Source organism: Phocoena sinus, chromosome 17 (genome assembly GCF_008692025.1).
Source record: "Phocoena sinus isolate mPhoSin1 chromosome 17, mPhoSin1.pri, whole genome shotgun sequence".
Lineage (NCBI taxonomy): Eukaryota > Metazoa > Chordata > Mammalia > Artiodactyla > Phocoenidae > Phocoena > Phocoena sinus.
The window spans coordinates 49,319,537-49,341,776 of NC_045779.1; the positions used below are offsets into that span (position 1 = coordinate 49,319,537).

At 39.2% G+C, this 22,240-nt stretch overlaps 1 protein-coding gene across 5 annotated transcripts in view; it reads left to right on the forward strand.

The window, feature by feature from the left end:
* The window catches only part of OXR1 (oxidation resistance 1), a 457,600-nt gene that overhangs the window by 142,239 nt on the left and 293,121 nt on the right, over positions 1 to 22,240 (forward strand). The gene's annotated exons all lie outside the window — the stretch shown is intronic.

Sequence of the window (22,240 nt, forward strand, 5' to 3'; positions counted from 1 at the left end):
TGAGCCATCCCTGCTAAAATTCCAGTATCATGAAACAGAGATAAGCTGTCCACGCTCCACCCAGACCAAATTACTGACCCACAAAATTCATGAGATAAAATAATAAGGTGATGACGGTGATAAATTGTTGTTTTAATCCAGAGCAGATAACTGGAACACTTACCAACTTCTAACACGGGGGTTCTCACTCTAAAGTCTGTGCTCTTAACCTCCCTGTAAACATCAGCTGCCTGTGTTCCTGTTAAGTTTCATTAAATTTATAACCACAGGAATAAAACTGAATAAGTTAGATTTCTCTTATAAGAAAACAAAGGTAGAACCAACTTAAAGTCACTCTGCCATCATGCTTCATTTTTATTCATTTGCCATGATCCAAAATGGCCTAATATTATATATGTTTCTTCAACTGTCTGCATTCTTCCCCAGAATATAAACTTCACGAGGACTTTGTTTTTTACTTTATAGCTTCCATAGCGCCTGCAACCAGAGTCTGGCATGAGTAGTTGCTCAAGGAATATTTGTTGAATAAAGGAATGAATCAATGATTCACAGTGAAAAAAAGGCATAGATATTATTCTTTCTGTATAGAATGTAATTCTTCTGGAAAAATATGAAAGCCAGAATATTATAAAGATACTATAGTAAATATCTGGGTACCCTAAACCAGGAATTAACAAATGTTCAGATTATACCATGTTCACATCAGAGTCTTCTTTTTCTCTAAAGGAAATAAAATATTAGAGAGAAAGTCAAATCTGCCTATGTTTTCCTATTCGCCTTTCTCCTCTCCCAGAGGCAATACTATCACTATTCAACACGTAAATTCTTATGCTTTTACTATATATCACTGTGTGCACAAACAGTATATCTGCTCGGCTCTGCCTTCAAAATGAAGTATATCATAGTCCCAAGCCCCGTTCACCTGTTCCTGCTACTTACCTAGTCCACCTCCTGTCATCTTCTATCAGGGTTGCTGCAACATCTTCCTAACTGCTCTTTGCCTTCTCTCTCACAGCGTCGTCCCAACATACTCCATTTCTTCTTCTCCTAGCAGCTAGATTGATCCTTCAAAAGCATTCCCTCCTCCGAGCCCACGGGGGCTCCACTGCCACTGGAATAAAATCCATGGTCCTTGCCCTGTTCACCAAGGCCCTGTATGATCCGCCCTCCAGCCTCCAGGCCTCCCTCCCGCTCTCTGCCTTGCCCCCCTGTGCTGCAGGAGTACTGGCCTCCTTGCTGTTGAGGGAGCACATCAAGCACATTTCCATCTCTGGGCTTTTGCGTTTGCACGTCCTTCACTCTGGATGGCCCTCCCAGAGGCCTGTCTCTTGAGGCTCCAGCAGATCACTGCCTGTGTTCAGGTTTTGTCCAAAAGTCATCTCCCGATGAGGTAGGGAGACCATTCAATCTATAGTTGAATTGCCCTCATGGTCTCTTACCCGGTTTTATTTTTCTCCATAAAATATACCATGACCTGGCAGAATTTGCACATGGATGTATGTATATATGCATGCATTTATCTGTTTTTGTTGTCTATTCCTTCAGTAGATTATAAGCTTTTGTAAGGTCAGGGACCTTCTTTTTTTTTTTTTTAAGATGTTGGGGGTAGGAGTTTATTCATTTATTTTATTTATTTTTGCTGTGTTGGGTCTTCGTTTCTGTGCCAGGACTTTCTCTAGTTGTGGCAAGCGGGGGCCACTCTTCATCGCGGTGCGCGGGCCTCTTACTATCGCGGCGGCCTCTCTTGTTGAGGAGCACAGGCTCCAGACGCGCAGGCTCAGTAGTTGTGGCTCACGGGCCCAGTTGCTCCGTGGCATGTGGGATATTCCCAGACCAGGGCTCAAATCCGTGTCCCCCGCGTTAGCAGGCAGATTCTCAACCACTGCGCCACCAGGGAAGCCCAGGGACCTTCTTTGATTTCATCTTTTTTGGGCTTAGAATAATGGCTGACATAAAGTAGGTGCCCCCAGAATGTGTTGAATGAAGAAATATAGGAATATAGTGTTCTGTGTATATAATATATATGTATTTATATGTATATTTTTATATAATTTATATATATAATACATATAATTTATATACACAGAACACTATATTCCATCCATCTATCTAGTCCAGTCATTTTAACTGTGCTATGTTATTCCATACATTTTATTTATCTATTCCCCTATTTTTAGATTGTGATTACTTTTAGTTTTCACTTTTCTAAACAATGCTGAAAGAAACATTCTTTAGAATATACTTTTCTTGTTTGTTTTTCCTTGTAGGTGCATAACAGAATAAACATTTCTGAGTTTTTTCACCTAGCAGTTAAATTCATCTATAAAAGTAATTGCACAGAAATTAGTTTTTTGCTTACAGGATTCGTCTGTCATCCACCAGATGTCCCTGTGCAAATGTAAAAGTCATTTTAGGAGTGGGGAGAAAAACAATGTCACCAAACTTTTTTTTAAAGAACAAGTTTAATATTCTATTTACCTCTTAAATCTCATACTTTTCTGACATTGTGCCCTAATGATGTATATGTTCTGCTGTTAAAAGTAGAATATAATGTTACCTATGATTAAATTATTTCATTTTGATGTTCTGTGCCTGCACCTTTGTGTGGTTGTGTGTGTGTGTGTGTGTGTGTGTGTGTGTATATATATATATATATATATGATCATTTGAATTACTGTGTCCCCAGTAGTTTAAGCAACGCTAATATTCCACTAAATCAGAGAGAAACTATTCAGAGAGTTTTGCGTTTTGCTTGCTAAAGTTAAAAGAAAGCCAATTTTGTTACAAAATTGTGAACTTTGTTAAACTGAAGAGGTGATGGGAAAAAACACCGAAAAACTCATTAAGAGCTTTAATACTAAGATATAATATAGACAATTTCCAAAAGAACTGGAGCTTTCAATATGCTTTGAAACAGCATATTTTACTGGATATCATACATTTTGACTGTGAAGCTATGAATGCAACTAAAACAGATAAGAAAAAATGGCTTTTTGGGGGTGATCATTTCACCTTGCTCCTTGTTAAATCATTCCAGAAAGGAAAAAAAGCTGAGTTCTAGTTACTTAATTTGTAACAATTTGAAGAGAAGTTAATCTAAAGGTCAACATTTTAAAAAGTTTATCTGTGCTAAGAAAAATTATCAAGTAACTAGTGTTAGGGTTGAATGGCAATTATACCTCAATAAACCTGGGAAGAAAGTTGGATTCAGGAAATATAATTTATTCATTTAGCAGTTATTTATTGAGGACCTACTAGGAGTCAGGTGCTATTCCAGATACTCAGGATACAATTATGGATAAAATACTTGAGGTCTTTACTCCTTTGAGCTTACTAGTAGTAGGAGAGATAATAAACAAGGAAACTCATACTTAAATGAGATGATGCCCCACTATGAACTGACTCCTGCCGTGAAGCCCATAACACAGGGCAGTGTGATTGAAAGTGAGTGCATCTGGGGGACAGAGAGGGGGTCAAAATTGCCTTAGCTCTGGTGTCCTGGGGGCACCTCTGAGGGGGTAACAGTTGAGCTAAGAGCTGCATGAGGCATCAGTTATGCAGACATCCAGTGAAAGACTCTGCAGTCAAAGGAACAGCAAGTGAGAACAAGTTTGCTGTGTGTGAAGACTGCAGAGGTCTGTGTGACTGAGGAAGTGAGGGAGAGAGGGGCAGAATATATGGTAGGTGGGGCAGAATATATGGTAGGTGGGACAGCTAGGAGCCTTGGAGGCTTGGTAAAGAGCTGGATTTTAAGCTAGGAATTCCTAGGTATTCTAGGAAGCCACTGAAAAGGTTTGGCAGGGGAGTGGCATGGCAGATTTATGTGTGTGTATGTTATACTAGACATACATAATACATATTATATTATTATTAACAATTATTGACATACTAATTATAATAATATTGTAAGGAAGGCACCATTTCACCTCTCCCCTCTTAGGGTTTTTCAGCTCGGTCTAATAAATAAACTGACATCAGATAGATTAACAGGAGAAAACTTGTAAGTTTTACCTGACGTGGGAGCCCTCGTGAGGAAATGAAGACCCAAAGAAGTGGCAAAGCCTAAACGCTTTATACCAGCTTGAACAGAGAGAGGCGATTGTGGAGAAGCGCCTAAAATATACAGGGAGGCTAAGAGAAGATAAGAATGATTTTTACAAGGTCTGTTTGCACAGAATTCTCTCAGCTTTGACTCCTGGTTAAAGAATGTTTCTTTTCTCTCTTGGTACAGGGAGGGGATCTTTCCCACAGGAGTTTTTATGTCCTGTTTTCGGGAAGAAAAGGGGAAATTGGAATATCCTTCTTGCATCAGCTCTTTCTAAAGTGCCTCCAGCCAAAACCATTCCTACACCAATGTGGCACACCTGGGGGTGGCCCACTCTGCCATCCTTCAATATAATGAATAGTATAATATATAACATTTATTATATATAATATATGTACATGCTATATCTTTTTTAACATCTTTATTGGAGTATAATTGCTTTACAATTTTGTGTTAGTTTCTGCTGTATAACAAAGTGAATCAGCTATATGCATACATATATCCCCATATTCCCTCCCTCTTACATCTCCCTCCCACCCTCCCTATCCCACCCCTCTAGGTGGTCACAAAGCACCGAGCTGATCTCCCTGTGCTATGCAGCTGCTTCCCACTAGCTATCTGTTTTACTTTTGGTAGTATATATAAGTCCATGCCACTCTCTCACTTCGTCCCAGCTTACCCTTCCCCCTCCCCGTGTACTCAAGTCCATTCTCTACATCTGCGTCTTTATATATATGTTATATATTTCTATATTTTAACGACCTTTCTGGCTACTACCTGGAGAATGGATAGTAAGGGGCCACCTAGTGGGTGAGGGTAACCGCTGAGCACGGGCAGGGTTGCTAGTAGTCCAGAAGAAAAAAATGCGCTAGTGGATTAGATGAGGGCAGAATTTCTCAACCCAGGCACTATTGGCATCTTGGGGCAACCACACAAGAGTGGGTGTGCTGTGCACTGTAGGGTATTTAGCAACGTCTTTGGCCTCTTCTCGCTAGATATCAGTGTCATTGCCCACCTCCCTGCCCCAGGTGTTACCAAAAATATCTCCATCCATTGCCAAATGTCCCGGGGCGGTGGAGGGGGGGAACAAAATTGGCCCCAATTGAGAACTGAGAAGGGGATAGTATTGGAGGTGGGGGACAGAAGCCATATTTAATATATATCTGGTGGTAGAGCATACGTGACCTACTGACTGATTAGATCTAGAAATTTCAGGAAAAAGAAGACATTGCTTCTTATATATGACCCCCATCTGCCTGTAAATAATATTCTCATTGCAAATGATATTTATCTGCAGTTTATTAATGCAGAACCTGAAGGGCTTTGTTTGGCAATGACGTCTTGCTGGTTTTGTTGCTATTTACAGAGTCTACTTGAATATAGAATATAAAATTTCTTAATAATCTGGGCTTGTCAGTTATTCAGTCAGGTCTTCTCCTTAATCACCCTCAATCATGAGGAATTGTGATACTATGAAAGGAAAGTACCTGTTCCTGATAAATATCAGTACATCTGCTTAATCATTTATAAAGGCCTGAATTATTCATGTATGTGTGTGTGACTATAAGCACGTTGGGGACTTGTGGGTATGACTTTATGTCCCAGATGAAAAGCTAGTACTTCTATATGTAGGATGTGGAGGAAGCAGGGGTAATTATAGAACTATGGAAAGTAGATACATTTTGACTCCAAATAATGGAAACTCTCTCCCCATTCTTTCACTTCTCTGTCTGGTCCTCTGGAACCATCCCCTCTTAGCCACTGGGGTATGTGCCCCTATCAAATACCCTCTGTCTTCCATACACTCAGCAGCCCCAGATATGACAGCCACTCTCCATGTGACACATTTCCTCACCCTTCAGTGCTCTGATTACTGACTGCTTTGTAGGATGCCGTTAGGCACATCTGCATGACCAACCATATCCAATGGTTGGTCCTAAACGTGAAATTAAGCTCCAAAATCAGTCAGATGGATAAAGAGTAAAGTGGGGCTTTACTTTGCTTATTCTGGATGTTACATCCGTTTTCACTGTTCACGATCACACTGGCTTTTTTTTTTTTTTTTTTTTTTCCGGTACGCTGGCCTCTCACCGCTGTGGCCTCTCTCGTTGCGGAGCACAGCCTCCGGACGTGCAGGCTCAGCGGCCATGGCTCACGGGCCCAGCCACTCCGCGGCATGTGGGATCTTCCCAGACCGGGGCACGAACCCATGTCCCCTGCATTGGCAGGCGGACTCTCAACCACTGCGCCACCAGGGAAGCCCCACATTGGCTTTTTTGAAATGCACATGGCATTTTTTTTTCTCTCTCCAAGGAAAGAGTAGAAATAGTTATGGCTTTTTGGCTAAAAACTAAAACAGATACTATTTATAATGCTTTTGACATAAAATATATTAAAGTTAGTAATTATTGAAATTGGTAATAGCAAAACAAACAGCCACCATTTCATGGCTGCTGGTCATGTACCAGGCAGTGAGTTAGGCCCTTGCATAGGTTATTTCCAAATGGTATGATGTTTCTCTCAAATGCATATTATTATCCCCAGTTTACAGATTTGGAAACTGGAACTGAGAGGTTCTGCAGTCTTGCTCAAATTTGCTTTGCAGGTTAGTAGCACTTCCAGGTTTCAAACATAATCTTTTTGGCTCAGGAGCTCAAATTCTCAACCATCTCACTCTCTACCCTTTTTAAAATAAAAATAGCACCATTGACTATTTGCATCCCACTCTCTTTCAGGGACTTCGTGAATATAATCTCAATTACTCCTCCCCACAGCCTAATAAAATGGGTGTCTTGTGCCTGTTTCATCACTAAAAAAAATGAGGTTGAGTGAAGTTTCATAACTTACAGTTTTATCAGGACCTTACAATTTCAAGAGACAGAAAACCTAGGTATTAATAATTCATGTAAAGCTGAGGGGCAGAACTGGCTTCCGTTATGCCTGAGCCCAGAGGATGTAATCTCCCTCCCTCCACGTCTTTGCTGTGCTTTTCCTCTCTGTCGGCTATTTTCACACACAGCCTTCCCTGTTGAGGCGGCTGATGACTGCCAGCTGCTGAAGACTCACATCCTCTCTGCTTCCCAGTCCTTAGCAGGCCAGCCATGCCTCTTTCCCTGAACTTCCTGCACATTTCTGGAATTGCATCGCATATTCCTTGTTTGGCTGAGTCCGAATCCCGTCCTCCCCCTGGGGCAGGGAAGTAGGCTCAATACAACCCAAATTCACAGAGAGAAGCAGTCCATTGTACCTTCACCCCCAGAAAGGGGGGATGACTGTGGGGTGAGCAAAACAAAACAACCAAATAACATCTGTCCATTACATGTACCTGTGTTCCAGTAGTGCTTAGTGACATATATAGGACTCAAATTCAGATCTGTAAGGCTCTAAAGCACTTTCTGTTACCCTTTACACGGAGCTTCATCTCCAGATAATTGTCTTTAAAAATCCATTGTGAGGGCTTCCCTGGTGGCACAGTGGTTGAGAGTCCGCCTGCCGATGCAGGGGATGCGGGTTCGTGCCCCGGTCCGGGAAGATCCCACATGCCTTGGAATGGCTGGGCCCGTGAGCCATGGCCGCTGAGCCTGCGCGTCCGGAGCCTGTGCTCCGCAAGGGGAGAGGCCACAACAGTGAGAGGCCCGCGTACCGCAAAAAAAAAAAAAAAAAAAAAAAATCCATTGTGAGATAATTTCAAAATCTCCTGTACTTCTGTGAAAAAAAAAAAAAAGCCAGTTTTTAAAGGAAATGATGTTTAAAAGCACCAGCATACTTGTGATACATCTCTTAAAAATAAGTCTGTCAACATAAGGGAAATATTTTTTCTAGAAACTAGAGATTCTCTAAAGTTTAGATTAAAAAAAAATGCAATGATTTAGTGTCTAATTTCATGACAGTTTTTGCATCGAATAAAATGTCCCTCATCACATCTCCAAAATAAAGGATATTTGGCATAGAATGGACTTTCTCCTCATCTTTCATTTTAAGGCTGCACTACTATTTTCTGTCTTTCCCAACAACACAAAGAGTCTTTATCATCATTTCAACGATCTTTATTTCGGTGTTTTTGACCTCACGCTTTGAGGACAGTACTCTCCGCTTGGGAAAAATTAAGTAGAAAAGTGTAGGCAGAAATAAATAATGTAACCCAGTGGAAAGAGTACAGGATTAGGAATCAGGAATGAGGGACAGCCAATTAGTTCCTCACTTTCTGAGATGATCTCCTATAACCCTCTTACATAATCTCATTAATGTCTGTATTTTCACACTGGGTACAGTAGAGCTTTTCAAATTGGCCAGTAAATCAAAATTCATTCACTCAGACAAAAATGAATTGAGAGTCTGTGGTACAGTACTGTGGTAGATATGGTGAAAGTTACAAGATGGTTCTTCAAGGGAATCTGTTGTCATTCCCTAAAATGCATTGATTATCTAATAGGTACATGACACTGTGCTAGAAGAGGGGATCTCAAAGATACACAGAAAAGCTCTAAGGGGCTTCTAGTCTACCTGGAGAGATATGGGCAAAAAGAAAGATAAATATACAAGGCAGCATATACAGTGTGCCATGTGAATAGAAGTGCTTTAGGCGTTTTAACTTCTGGTGAGTGGTTCAGACCATTAGGGACTGTCCACACATACCTTGTAATATGGGTGAATCTAATTATTTCCATGAATATCAGCATAAAGGTAGATGCAGGCAGTCAAGGTAGGTACACAAGGACCAGTTTGTTGACCGAGTGTATCCAAATCCAGAGTGGATTATATAAGGAAAGGAAAGGGGGAATCCACCACAAACAAAGAAATGATCATAACATTCATGTGTTATAGTGTTATAATATACAGGAGGCACTAATTTATATCAACATGTGTTGTAAATGAAAAATACATGCTAATTCAATATGCGAAAACAGAATGCAAAATATATCTCATTAATAATTTTTATACTTTGAAATGATATAATATTTTGGATACATTGGGTAAAATATTATAAATATTAGTTATTTTGATGTGGCCTTTAGGAAATTTAAACATACATGGCTTACATTATATGGCTATCGGAGAGCAGTATTTAATTTGACCAGATAGGAACTGAGGATGCTTTTTATGAATCCCATTTTCTACCAGTTCTCAATTCCAAGTTGTAAGCAAGCTCTAGATACCTTTATTCTAAAGCCTGGTCACTGATTACAAAATGTGTTGGGGGAATTGTGTGAGAAAACTAATACTTATTGAGCACCTACTCTTTTCTGGGCTGCCATATGAAGTTGGAGTTTTTATCCTCCGTTCAAAAGGAAGCTCATTCAGATGAAGTAACTTGTCCTGGGTCCAGAGAGCACAAATAGCAGAATCAAACTCAGAACTTTCTCATTCCAAAATAGATGCTTGTCTATATACTATGTTGTATGCCCCAAGTGCTGCTACCAAACCAGTGCTGCCTGAGTACTAGAGTGTTAGGAAGTCACCAAGGTATTTACAGAGACAAAGAGTAAGGGCTTTGGAGTCCAACCTGAGATTCTAAGCCTGAGTCTGCTGCTTTGTAGCTGGGCAAATTATTTAACTACTCTGAGATTCAGTTTTATCATCTGTAAAGTACAGATGAGAGTAACGCTGTTCTCACAGGTTTGTTCTAAATGTTAAACCAGACTATATTTATTGAGTACTTAGTGCCCATCCCACCGTTAGGATTCAGTAAATGATGGCAGTATGTTTAAGATACAGGGCCAGGGATGGGCATGTTGGTTCAGGCCCTATAGCTTGTCTGATAGGTATGAAATTAGATTAGCACTGTTCTGGTGCCCTTAACTTGCCAGCCATGTGACCTTGGGCCAGTTACATCTCTGTGCCTCAGTCCCCACCTACATATGAATTGGGTTTAATAAGGGTCCCATCCCCATTGTTGTTGGGATGATTAAATGAGATAATGCATGAAAGTTGCTTAGAACCCCACCTGGAGCAAAATAATGGAAAATGATAGTTGCATTGCTGTTTTTACTGTTGTTAATATTCAGGAGACATTTGTTTTTCAAAATTGTATTTATATGTATATATATATTCTTTTAGCTTTTTAACTGTTTTTGTTCTATTTCCTGATATTTGCTTTTAAATTTAGGGGTCCTAAACCACTGTGCTTTCTGAATTTATTCCTTTTAGACTCTTCCCATGCAGCTAAGGGATGCATGTGCTAGCCTTTAATAGTCACTACCCACCCCACCTCAACCAGCTTCTTACTTTCCACGCAAACATTGTGGGGTTTTTCTTGGAAATCCCACTGGCAGAGGGGAGAGATCACTTTTTTTTTTCCACTGCTGAATCCTCAGAACCTCGCAAAATGCCACATTCAATAAATTTGTCAAATGAATGAGAAACCAGGTAGCCGTGTCTATTAGATTAATAATAAAAATAAAGATTTAGATAGAGTTCTAATTAGGTTCTGCACATAGAATTCTCCTATGAATGATGTCTTTGAGAATTTGTGAATCTGTAAATCATCGATTGTGTTCTGGATAGTTGAAAACGCTGGCTAAGTGAGGTTTTACTGTGGCTGATATTATTTGGGAGCATGAATAAAATTTAACTTATTTTAAATAAGTTGACCTTTTAATTTCATCTTCAATGAAATGGAGAAAAGATCTGCTCTCTCTGTCATAGAGGGGATTCATAGCGGTGCCCCTCATCAATGGAACTGCATTTTCAAAGTGGACAACAGTTTTAGAAACTTTAGTGTATTGTCTAGATTATAGATTTATAACTTATTGGTTTATTCTTATATGCTCACCCTCCAAAAGCTGGTTGAATAGGTTCTGCTCTGAAGATAGGAGTGCAACATTTCCGGGACAGCTGTGCTCAGCCATCGTGTAAGCCACACTTACACGATCTATACTTATCACACAGATGTTAGAATTAGGATAATTTAATATAAACCACAGTATTTTAGAACAAATATAAAACACTTTAGATATGACCTTGGGCAATAGCCACTAAGAATTCAAGGAGAGTTCTTTTTCTGCTGTTTCTAAATCCTTTGTCTTAATGAGTCTACCAACAGAGCCCCTTATTTATAGGGAATTAAACGGAAACCACTAAAGCAGTCCTGATAATATCTACCTGCTTTCCTGTTATGAAAGAGCCTTACAGCACAGTGGAGTAGACAAACACTCTAATCTCACCTGTTTTATTTCTAGTATAACGTCATGGGCTCGTGACAAGTTTGTAGTCACTTAAGAGGCTTATTTAGGCACTCAATACCCGAGTAAGTGAACCCTGAATACCACGAGGCCTAACTGCTAAATTATGGGTCCGTCCAAACGTGAGCATTTTCTAGTGCCAGGCAAATCCATTGGCAGGATCCCCAGCCTAGCAGCCTGCTGCCCATAGTTTGGGAACCGCTCATTATTAACTGGTCATGTTTCAGGGCAGCGCCCCCCCCCCCCCCCGCCCCCAGATGGCATCACATCCAGCCTGTGCTAAAAGACCAGCCTTATTGCTGTCCCTGGTCCTTATGTGCCCTCTCCCCATTTTTGCCACCTTCATTTCTGTCCATGTCCATTATCCATTGCCTTTTTTTAGACCTTAGTTACCTTTTAAGTTTACCCTAGATGTCCACTTAATAAGATCTTACCTGAATAAAAATGTTAGGGACAGAAAGAAAAGATACACATGCTTATTAGTTCACAGCTTGGCAGTACTCAGATTGCAAAGGCTCGGGAAGAATTTCTACCTGTGGCAAGTCATATCTTACTATTTCTCTAAAAGTACAATAAAAATGTAGCTCCTCCTGAAAGGGAGTGGCAAAAATAGGCTGTGGGCTGGGTTTAGGTCTACCTTAAAAGCAAGTTGGCCTTAATTTCTCCTGGGGTATGGGTGTTCGTGAACAGAGGTGATCTGGGGTGGCCTCGGCCTGCAGCGGCTTGAAGCAGGATTTCGGTTCCCAGCCAGAGACTGAGGTTGGGTAGCAGCAGTGAGAGTGCTGAATCCTAGCCACCAGACCACCAGACCACCAGGGACCAGTGGCCAGTGACAAGGTCCTGGCCTGTCAGCTTTGTAGAAATGAATTTCCACAGAGAGCTGGAAAGTAGTGAAGCAAGTAAAGTGTTTATTAGGAGGAAAAAGAGTACAGTATGTGTGGAAAGACACACGGGAGGGCTCAGAGAGAGTCTCGCCCTCGTGGTAGTTTGAATCACTTTTATGGGGCATTTCTTCCAGGTTTCCTTTGACCAATCATCTTGCTTTGCCTGGCTCTGAGTCTGTATTTGGTATATTTCAGGGTCCTCCCCTGTGTGCATGCGCATCTCTTAGCCAAGGTGGATTCTAGCGAAGAGGCCTATGGGTAGTTGACATCACTTACTATGGGGTGACGCCCCCTCCCTTTTGATCTCCAAGGAGCCTTTCTGTGCATGTGTAGTCAGGAAGTTCTCCTTGACTTTGAGAATAAGAAATATGTGGTCCTTTATCTCTTATCTGGGCAGGGCCCAGCCTCCTCTCTTAGAGGATGGCTTTGTGACAGTCTTCTTCTGCAGCCCAAGCAGATGGATACAAGTGAAAAGCGTGAGCGCGATGCGAGGTGGCTGTCTCCCCTTCACTGTTACCCTCGAGAAACTGGCAAGGTGGACACCTTCGTGTGTCCAAATGTGGTCCCTTAAGAGATTGGTTTGTCATCTGAGGAAGCTGCTCTCACTCATTTCTACTTCTCTTCACAAGTCTAGGTGTCGCACTGCCCTGGGGCTTTCCTATCTCCTGGCTTCTCTGAATCCACAGGGAGCTTCTTCACTTAGAAATTGAATCTTTACAGTGATCTCTGGCAGCAGCAGTCTAAGTTTTCATCCCATCCCCAACATATCCTTTAAATAACATACGTTTGACTCTTTCTGCTACTTCCGTTTGTTAGGATGCTAGGTAATTTACACCTAAGGACTGTGTTTACAGATTTTTAATATATTATCATCGTTGGCATCCAAGATTTTGAAGAAACATTAAAAGTTAAATGTTTCTTTGAAGGCATTTTAAACTTTTTTAGGGTATTAATTTGGCAGTAATTGAGGCTTATCTTTGGTAATGCTGCACATTAAATGACAAAATCTACCTTATCTAAGTATTTCTCTTTTAATACTGAGGAAGAACGTTCTGGTGGTATGAAGGGCTTTACCTAAAGTAATGTAATAAAGTGAGGGAAATGGGATAAAGTGATCAACAGGTCAGTGTTCGGAGTCTTTAAGGACAGAGTTCAGACCCCATGTCTGCCATTTACTAGCTATTTGACCTTGAGCAAATTCCACGACCTTGCCAATTTCCCATTCTTCTGTTAAGTGGAAATATGAATAGTAGCTACCTCACAGGCACCACTGTGAGAGTAAGTAATGCATTTAGGGCATTTGCCACAATGCCTAGAGCATAGTAAGAACACAATGAATTAAAGTGAAAGCCGTGTCCACGTCAGTATTATTGCATTCTTTGACGGTTGAAAGTCTGATATGGACACTATCTCTATCTAAATCACTTGTTTGTTTGTTTTGTGTGCTACGACGAAATTTCACCTGAGCGCTACCTATCATTTACTAACACATCTTATTGTGTAGTTTAAATGACATGCCACAAAGAAAAATACACGTATGGAAGCATATTTCTCACATACATAACCGAAGAGCAATTGCGTTTAACACCCGCCTTCTTTGTACTCACCGAATGGCATGTTCTTTAGGGAATAACAGCTTGCTGTGTGGACTTCAGGGTCTTCTTTTTCCTCGGATGCTTTTCCTCATGCCAGCCCCTCCCCCCAACAGCCGGGTCCCTGGTGGAGGTGTGGGCGGAGTTTGCGAGACACCAAGTACCGGGCTCACAGGTAACACGACGCTCATCCGATCCGCCCGGGCTCCCACACAGCTATAAGGTTGCCTGCTCTCCCGCACTGAAATGACGAAGGACCAAAACAGCCCAGGGTAGGTGAGATCTACCAGCTCCATCTGTTGTTACTTCCTCTGTTATTATGAAGGAAACGTTTCCTAGTTCCATTAGCAAATGAAATCAGGTCTCTGATTTCTGTGCAAGTGGGAAATCAAATCTTTGTGTTTATGGGACCAAACAGATGGATTTCTGTGGCTGTTTCCTGGCAAAATGGGACCATGAACAAGGCAGGCAGCCAAAGGCATAGGTATTAAAGAAAGGGAAAACCTTCGGACATGCTTGGTTTGCTGTATCCATTATTTCTGATCCCTTTCAAAACCATAGTGCTTTGTAATTTTTAATGCTATTTTTCTAATTTTACCTTAGCACTACCAGTCATTGACTAGCACCTCTTATTGATGGATTAAACGATTTTAAATGGCGTGGGGAGATAATCATACTTTTTGTTCTCCATTAAAAGTATCTTAAGCATTTATTATATATTTTAGTATGTTGTATTTAGCTTAATACATTATTTAAAATCATTTTTAAATAATTACTTGAGAAAACGAGTCATGAAAAATTGTATTTTTCTGAGAATAATAGTTTTTCAAGCACTCTGTATTTTAAACTAACAGTGGTGTCGGTCTAGCAACATAGAATATTTTTTGAATAGTCTCAATTTTCAACTGTTGAAGGGCCATGGTAGATGCCCATGTGATCTTTTACAACATCTGACACAGCAAAGGTACAGAAACTTGTCTTTCACCCCGAGAAATAAACTAATTCCCTTTACTCACTAATCCTTTTTTTAAAGTCTTTATTTAATTTGTTACAATATTGCTTCTTTTTTTTTTTTTTTTTTTTTTTATGTTTTGGTGTTTTGGCCGCGAGGCACATGGGACCCTGGCTCCCTGACCAGGGATCAAACCTGCACCCCCCCACATTGGAAAGCAAAGTCTTAACCACTGGACCGTAAAAGGGAAGTCCCTAATCCCTTTTTTTAAACTGTAAGATTATGTTTTCTTTTTCTTTGTTTCTGTAAGATGTGGACTACAGCATTAGTAGTTTTTAACATCATTCAAGTATCAAAATTATATTATTTTATGTAATTAAAGCTATTTTTTCCTTCTGATATGGAGTTTACAGATGGGTAGGTGGGAAAAAACATAATTTTTGAAACTTGAGTATTTAACCAGATTACTTAATTAGCACTTTGCTGCCTGGTTTGACAATTAAAGTTGACCACGAATTTGCGTCTTGGAAGCAAGAAAACCACAATTTTCTGGAAACTTAATTTAAAATATATAGATTTTTGCCTTCATTGTAGAAATATTTTAGGGGTTGAAATTTCCTAATTAAGAATTAACCTGCTTCAACAGATGTTTCCCTTTTGACCAGTTTCACTCTGTTTAATAACGAGAAAAACTTGCAGTTCTTCTTGCCTTCTTTCCATCAATATTTAAATGAGGAAAACCATCCAAAGTTCTGAGGCAAAAGCAGGCAGCTACATAGAATGCTTTAGTTGCAAAACCAATAGAGATATTCAGAAACCTTAACAAAATTATTTCTTTAGAAATAACCCCAGCGGTACCACCACTTATACTAGAAAATGATGTTCATCGTTTAATATGGGCCACTATTCCGTGTGCCCTACATGTATTAACACAATTATCACAACCACTCCTGTGAGATTGGTGTTGTTATTATTCCTGTTGTACTGATTAGGATACTGAAATAAAAAAAGTAAATAAGTTTCTCAGCATCACACATTTACTAATGGTGGCAGTAGAGTCCATAGTAGCTTGGTAATAGATTTTTTTTTATTAAAAAATAGATTTTTTAATAAAAATTAAAACAAATCCAATTCAAGATTAATTTTTTAAAATTCCACTTCTGTTTCCTTCATTAGGTATTCAAATTACAAAATATGTGCTTATGGATACAAATCAAATAGCACAAAAATGTACAAAGAAAACAATTCTGCCATGTCCCCTTTCTGAACCTACTCTCCTGACAGTAGGGAATATCTCTCTGCATTTTTCTTCATGCTTAAGCAACAAACACGTGCACTCTCCCACATGCGTGCATGTTTTTAAACAAACATAAAAACATCCAAACATTACTTTGAAATTTGCTATTTCACCAAGTTACACGTCACGGTAGAGTCATGCTTCATGCCACTAGAGTTACAGCTCAGCTTTACGATGGTGCATAATATTGCATGGGATGAATGAACCATAATTTATTCATGTTATGATGGATATTCAGATAAATGAATGATCAATTGCCTAAGTGTTTGAAGTAGACACCTGACAGAAAGAGCGAGATGAGCCAGGTGCTTTAACCAAAGGTAAGGTTTGATTATGAGAACATTTTTCATAATACTGCAATTTCTTAGCGATTACTTGATCAAAATTATGCCTGGCTATATCCCAAGTCCACACTTCTTAAAATGCTCCCCATTGCCTTGAAGACTATAATTGATCTCATTATCTTTGTCTCTATGTAGTATCTTAGTTTCGATTCTTTGAAGCAAACCAGAAGGACTTAGGACATGGGAAAATTGAAATGTCTATACCTGTTAAATTTTTGCTGATGGGAAAAGTAAAAACACTAATTCATTGCAGTTCTAAATTTTGGTTTGAAAAGAAAAAAACAAAAGCAATCAATCAAAACAATAAAGAAGGATAGGCAGCTCTGAAATAAACACATTGCCTGGGATATTCTCCGTAAGAATATGCTTTCCATGGCCGACTGAACCCCAGTACACTGTAGACAACAACCCTTTAAGGTCCTTGTCTCCTGTGGCGCCAGTATTTCTTGTAGAATGAAATAGGCATCTTTAAGCCACCTGAGTACCTCTTGAGCATAGGAGAGTTATTCCTTAAATACTTTTATGTTTCCATTTTATAGAGCCCTGAAAGAGATTTGTTTTTTTCCTCTTTGAGTTTGAAAACAAAGCAAATCTTCTACAGTGATTAGTACTTCCTTTTTGTGCCTCAGAAAAATAATTCCTCACTTCTTATTTCTCAAGAACAAGCAGCTCATCAAGTTATCTGCTTGACTTTTCCTGCTTCTGGAACTGAAGCAAGTTTGCTTATCTAGCAGTATTCTGTAAAGCAGCGAAGAGTGGCATTCAGTACCGTCCCCATCATAAATTGGGAAACAAGAGAGACTATAGCACACTCTTTGTGCTCCTGTGGAACGCATCAAAGCTAGAGATGTGGAGCCTGACTCAATTCACATCTTAAATGTCTGAAAGAAATTTTGCATTGTGTTTATTTGCTCAGGGTTTAGTGCAAAAAATACATATATGCCCTTGAGGTGATGACAGGAACGCAGTCATCTGAGAATGGGAGTTTTCACGTTGATACTCTGAGCGTTCTGTTCAGGACCATCTGGAATCTAGGGCTACATCTGAGTGCATGATATTGGAAATCTTACAAGTACTTACACTGGCTCTAATATATATATCATTCATACACATGAATTCTACCCACTTAGAAACAAAAACTTATCCAGAAACTGCATCATGGTAGTTGTTCTTTAAATATACACTATTCAGAATAACGGATTTGTTCTTATAATTTTGACCTTTTGAGAAATTATGTGTATAGTCATTCCCTTCAAAGCCAGTTCAGTTTCAAAGCAATTTATATGATTGTTTTTATTTCAGAATAATAGGAATTTTTTCTTTTTGTTTTTTACACATTGGTTTTGATGATGATGAAGTATGCTGGTTGGAATATTAATGATTTAAAAATAGCACAAAGAGACAAAGCTTTATATACTATAAAATTTTAATTGTTTCCCAGAAGTGCTCATATCTGTTGAGACTAGCAATAAAAATTTTAAATATTGGACATATATCTGTAATTTAGTTCAACATAGATTTCTTTAGCTTTTATTTTTTGCAAGGCATTTGACTTTTTGTTATAAGAAGATTCAAAAATGAATAAAACGCAATTCTAGCTCTCCAGATTTTCCTGGTTAGTGGGTGAAACTCAGAGTTAAATGTGTAAATATTAATATGGTATAACATCAGGAAGGCTGCTATGTGCTCAAACAGTGGGGCGTTAAAAACACGAGGTTGGGGCTTCCCTGGTGGCGCAATGGTTGCGAGTCCGCCTGCCGATGCAGGGGACACGGGTTCGTGCCCCGGTCCGGGAAGATCCCACATGCCGCGGAGCGGCTGGGCCCGTGAGCCATGGCCGCTGAGCCTGTGCGTCCGGAGCCTGTGCTCCGTAACGGGAGAGGCCACAACAGTGAGAGGCCCGCGTACCGCAAAAAAAACCCACGAGGCCATGAGATGATTTCGGGAAAGAGAGCATACTTGACTGAATGCCCACTGTGTACTCATTTCGGGGTCCCAGAGTCTGGCAAATATTTCAAAATGTTTCATGTGTAAAAAACAGACCAAAGTCTAGCTCCTTACTCCATCTGCATTTGGTTTCTTTCTAGTAGGGTCATGTGTGTAATGAAAAACACAGGAAAAGGATGTGGCTTATTCTTCAATGGTAATTTTAAAATGGTAGAAGATGGGTGCTGAACCCCACTGATATTCAAAAGAAGCGTGATATTAGTTGAATTTTTTATTCTCTTGCGGCTTCTTAAATTTTTGAAATGCATGTAAATATGAACTTAAAGACAGCAGTGTTTTAAATCTCCTCTATAAACATGACAGCAAACCAAAATGTTGATGTTAAATTAACTATTCATTTATATACATGTTTATATATTATTTATAGTTACTGTGTATATATATTTAAATATACTATGCTCATAAATATAAAAGAGAAACTTTTAATTCACGGGAAAATTTTTCCACATTTTGTTATCTTTACGAAAAAGAATATTTAGGCCACTCAGTATCTATAGACACTTTTTCTTTCTATTACATCCAAGTACATCATGGAATAATTCTGAAAACACTGCCACCCCTCTACTTGATATTGGACTTGTTCTTTTAAATTGGTCAACAATTTACTGCTCCTGGCATTTCACTTTTTGAGAAACATTTTAAATTAATTGCCTACTTTAATGGGGACATATTAGCAACCTCTTCCCTCGCTTTTTATTGTTTATTTTGAAACTTAATGAAAACCCTTTTCGGGCTTGTTTTTATGTGTAATCCAATTTAGAGTGATAAAAATTTTGAAGGCCTGTTTAAATAACATAAACTGAAATATAGGTAATCCTTTAGTGAGTCTACAGTGCTCTAGGGTTAAATTGAAACCTTTTAATGTGATGTAAAGCCCCCTGGGTTATATACACCCTAATCTCTCCCTCCTGTCCATAGCCATACCCATATATTGAAAATTGCTTCAAATGTGTTTTTCTCTTTCTCAGCTCTGTGTTTTTGCACAGGCTTACCTCTGCCCAGAATGCCCTTTCTTGGACTGTCCGCTTTGTGGCTTTTTAGTACTTCTTCAAGTGTCTGGTAAATGTGACTCCCCCTTGGAGGTCCTTCCCATCTCCAGGCAGTGCTGCAGTGCTGTTCAGTTTCAGCTGTCCCAGGCCGAGTTTGCCCTTCTATCGCTGCACATAATCACATTGGTATAATCACATCACCTTTCCATCTCTCTCTCCCATTCACCTAGGAAGACTCAATTCTTCTTTGTATTCCCAGGGCTCAGCACGGTACCTTGCCCTCCACGTTGGGTGATCTAAGGCTACAGTGTATGCACCATTTTGAAAGTGATCATCTTTTTGATGATCAAATAGCTCTCAGATGCTATACTCTTCTTCTATCAATGTGAAGGCATTTTAAATTGAGTGCTGATTTTCTTTGATTATGAACCATGAGCAGTGGGAATCATGTTGTTTAAATCCTCTTCTTTCTTAGTCCAGTCTTTCATTCAGGCCCTCATTATATCTCATACAAACGATTTCAGGATCTTCCTAACTAGTCTTCCCTACCATCAGTCCCCTTCTCTGTCATCCAGCCTATATATCATTGCGAGAGCTAACTTCCTGAAAACATATCTGATCATTCCTGTTCTTAAAACCCCCTGGGCACACCCTATCATAATACATAATCCAGGCCCAGCATCTAAGACTGTAGCCTGGCAACAGTATGAGATCTGGGACACATGGTGTTTTGTTCAGCATTATACCCCAGCACCTAGCACAGTGATTGGCATGTCTTACAATGCATGTGCTATCTTAGGATAACCTATGACATCAAATCTAAGACGTCAGTGATCACAAAACACAACGTTATTTTATGTACCACTAAGGGAAAAGAAATCTGCAAATTCTAGTATGGCACAACTGTTTCTTTCTTATATGCTTTTGAATTTTTATTTTATTCTTCCTGAAAGACATTTGAGACTTCTTCAGATAAAAGCAGGTTTTTATTATTTATCACTCTGGTGCGTAAATAAAAAGCAAAATATAAGCAAAATAAATGGGCTAAGTTTATTCTTACAACTTTGCAATGAAAGCCTGATGTTTCTGCATCTCTTTCCTCCTCAGAGGCATTGACATTTGTGTTCTGTTCCACATAATATCGTTCTCTGTTTCATCAAGAGTATTAGTGATGAAGCATGTCTTAGAAGAGTTATTTTATTCCACCCACTTTGCAAGTTCTTATGTGCATTCATAGGTAGTCATAACTTCCAGCTGTCCAGCTACATCCTGGTTTCAGAGGTGTTAAAAGGTTAAAACGGTAAGGTACGTCTCGGAATTGATGAACAAAGTGAATTATGCATGGGCTGAATGCATGCTATTATTATAATGCTCCCAACCTACCCTTTCAGTTTCCTCTCGCCACCAACTCAATCCCACACACTATTTCTCTGAACTGAGAGACTTTGTGAATGGGAGGAGATCCTTTTGCAACTCTGTGCTGTTGCATTCATTCCTATTCACTCAGCATGAAATTGACTTCTCTTCTCTGTTCTCAAACTCAGACTAGCTCTTCATGATCCAATTTAAATGCCATCTCCAAGCCTACCTTCCTCACTACCCCAGATAGACTTTGTTTCTGCCTCTCCAATACCTTCTGAGCATTTTGTATACACTAATTTGAACACTTCTCACATTTTTTTTCTGATGACATGGTTAAGGATTAAGACCAAACATGTGGTATTTTTCTTTGTCCTCTTGCTGTTGGCACACAGTTATTTTTTCAATGAAACTTGAATAAATATAGTTTGGTATATCTCATTCCTTTATTTGACTGTGGAATGGTATGAAGTGAGAGAACGTTTTTCCAAAGTTTCCCTGGGAGGACTTGTGATACCAAGGCTCTTATATGACTGGTATCCTTGGTCCAGTATTTTGCTTTAGATTGAATATCTAAATTCTGCATTGGTCAAGACCTACATTTTACAAAACAAACAAAAGCTCACTAATCCAATATTTGTGTACATTTCATCAGAATTGTACAACCTATTTGTTAAACATCATTTATACATTCACAATTTTTATACTACAATTAACCAGAGATCAGAGTCTGAAAAAGACAACTAGAAACAATTTTAGAAACTTTAAGAGCAAATTTAAATTCTCAGTTGAAACATTGTATATTGATAAAAAAACTTAGCCAAGGTCCAATGCCTGTTCTTTAAAAGTATCTTCTCATTTCATTAACAAGTGTTAAAACAAAGAGTGTATGTCCAAATCCCTATGTTAGCCATGAGTCATTCTACAATATATATATAGATGTTAACGTGACTCAAAGAGATACTGACAAAGGAACAGGTGATGATCTTCTGGAACAGTGTTACTGAAAATATTGTCTGTTCCAGCCTGCATCAGTCACATACTGGATAGAAATGCAGTAGGGGGCCTCAGCTTCTGATTCCCTAGATTCTGGGTAATTTTTATAGGCACAGAAGCTTGAGAATATGTGATTTTAGATTCTGATCCATTGAATCTGATACCACAGAAGATATATTTAGTGTTTTCCTGGTAATCCTAGACTAATTCCCAAATTCCAATAGGGACTTTTTCTTCTGGGCTGTACAAGTCAGCACTCTTAGGTTCCATAATTCAAAAACTTTGAAAAATATTTTCTAGAATATTTTCATCATTAGCCTTTCACTGTGAAATGCTGTAAACATAATGCCATTTCACTTCACTCTATATACATGGGGAGTTAGTAACTCGCTGTGAATACAGATGGAAGAAAGAACTAAAAAAGATCATTTTGTACTGTATGCTTTCCAGAGGAAATGATCTGTGATATAGAATTAAACAGAAAGCTTTTAAAACAATTCTGAGTCACTGCGCACACGTAGAAAGAGATCTGAGTCATCATAGGTCACCCAGAGGATGGAGCCTAACTGGAAATAGAATGTACTTGTTGTCCTC